This window comes from Formica exsecta, unplaced genomic scaffold (assembly GCF_003651465.1).
Source record: "Formica exsecta isolate Colony F162 unplaced genomic scaffold, ASM365146v1 scaffold473, whole genome shotgun sequence".
Classification (NCBI taxonomy): Eukaryota; Metazoa; Arthropoda; class Insecta; order Hymenoptera; family Formicidae; genus Formica; species Formica exsecta.
This window is the reverse complement of record NW_021851967.1, coordinates 70202-72803: the sequence shown is the minus strand read 5'-3', so window position 1 is coordinate 72803 and position 2602 is coordinate 70202.

Here is a 2602-nt window from a genome sequence, read left to right as displayed (position 1 = left end):
CCGAATTTGCTCACGGACATCGCGAATTCCACGCACGACTGCGGCGATCGTCGATGCGACGGTTCGATTTATACTATCGCTCCCGTTTCGCGAAGCTCCTCGATTATCGATAGAATCTCGTTTTCGTGAGCGTTGTTGCCAGCTCGACGCGAAGCGTCCAGCAATCGCAGACGATCCACTAATTCGTTTGGATCGTCCCAATGAACGTAATCGATTCTATCGTTCATGACTCGCATGGTTGACGGTACACGACCCGCGCCCATCTTTTTCGCGCCGCTGCCATGGATAAGCGGAGCAATAACGAACTTGTATTTGTATCCCTTATTTCCTAAAACAGATTTTTTAGCGTCATGGTCGCGTTTATGGACGTTCGTTGCTAACAATATACTTTTGTATGTTAATTTATCCTTTTCCGTGTATGTGAGACTATCAGGATTTTTCATAAAGATTAATTCGTACAAACCGGGGGTATCGATGTATTTAATTTTATCTATAAATATGGAGTCATCCGCGTCTACATCGAATCCTCTATTGCCGAGCATCGCGCCTTTCGCGCTAATGTACACTCCGTAAACGTGATCGATCTTATTTGGCGCTTCTCCGCCGAGAAGAGCCCCCATGTATTTTCGTCCCAACGGTCCTAGCCGACCGTGCGACATTTCGCGATCTTGAGAAGTTCGCTTAACAGGCGTTTCGTACGTCGAGGACGACTCGAGATTCTCGGGTTCGAACGCTTCCTCTTCAGTTTCGCGAATGGATCTCTCTCGATAGGATACTCGAACGAAGTAGAGTTTAACGAAGTAGAAACGGCGTCTAATCGTCGTCGCGCTCGTATTCGTTTCACTTTAGGTTTTTTCCAAGCGGGAGTCAACTCTTCCTCCTTCCATTTTTCCTCGACGCTCGTCGTTACGGGCGAGGCGTCGATAACGTCTCGCTTTATCGTTTCGCGTTTAATCTCGTCTCGCTCGATCTCGTCTCGCTCGGCGCGTTCGGCGATGCGCCGCAGCGGTTTGATGATTGGCTTGAAACGGCTTTCCATCGCGATCTCGTTTTCCATTTTGCCGGTCTTTAACGCTCTGTGTTTTTTACGAATCGATGCGCGCGTCTTAGCAATCACTTTCGCCGTCTTCTCTCGTTCGCCGATATCCGTCGCAGCCATCGTGATTAATGAATCGGTTCTTTTCGCTCGCGGGAGGGAGAGCGATCGACGCGTTCGACGTATTAGCGACGACTGATCGCTCTACGGTACGGCGAAATCGTTAAACCCTTGCCTGCATCTGCCGGTGCGAAGCGCGCTATCTTTGCCGATCACTAGGAAACCATATCTATATCGCCAACACGCGCGACATAGCGCGTGAAAATTCTCATACGACATATCCGTGTTCACGTGATCGTTGTATGCGTGACGCAAATTAGTGCCATCTTGTTTAAAAAGAATCAACAGATTCGCGTTATCTCGAATCAAATGCTTTGGCATTTTAGCCTTATCGCGATCGGCTGCCGCACGAAGCGCATTCCTCTCGCTGCGCGCGTGCGCGGTACACTCGCGCGAGGCAGGGCGAGATCATTTTATTTATATACGAATAGATCGCCGTCGATCGCGCAGTAGCGAATCGCGCGCGGTGAATCGAGATGTTTATCTTACTAATAGACGGTGACGATATTCTCGATTTCACCACCGATCAATTGCGGATTATCCCTAAAGTAATCTTGCTAAAGCACTTCGGTCGCTATGTGGAACGATTGTGGGAAAAACTGCCCGAACATATAAAAGTGGATCCGGAGGTGCGGCGCTACCGTCGATGCCTGGAGCATTACAATCGTCCCTGGCAACGAACGCACATGGACGGCCCGGCGCCGCTCGTTAAAGATTGCGGCAAATGCAATTCGCGAAGCGGCGGTACGGTGTAATCCGTGATATCAGCGGCGCCGGTTTATTGAACAGAGCGATAAACGCGCTCCCCTTCGAACTACACATACCCGGATATCATTTTGCGGTACCCGTCTCGCGAAACGACTCGCGCGAGGCGATCGAGGCATCAATTCTCTGGACGCGGGCTGCCGCGAACACGACATCGCGTACTCGCGGAGCGGCGAAGTCGCCGATCGACACGCCGCCGACCGCGCGCTCGCTGAGAGAGCGCGCGAGCAGTGATGCCAGAAATGGGTCGCGCGGCTCACGGCTCAGCAATGGAAGGGGGAACGCACACAAGCGCGAGCCGCGTACATGTGCTCGACTCGACTCTCGGCGAGAGAGCCGCCGCGACAGCTGTATGGATAGCTATGAAATCGAAAACGAAACTCGGAATGGGCGCGACGAGAATCAAAAGAAAGAAGAGCAAAAGGAGGACGACCGCTACGAGGATAAGAACGCTTCCGATAGCGAAACGCGGCGGCTTTTTGCCCCTGCTGCCGTTATTGGGAGCTCTCGGTTCTTTGGCTGGAGGAGCGGCAGGAATCGCGAAAGCGGTGAACGATCGCAAAGCGGCGCGACGACAGTTGGAAAAACTGCAGCGTCACGATCGCGCAATGGAGGGTCGTGGTTTATACCTCGCACCGTACAAGCGCGGAAGTGGCGCGTCCGCGACGAGAAGAAGAGGAA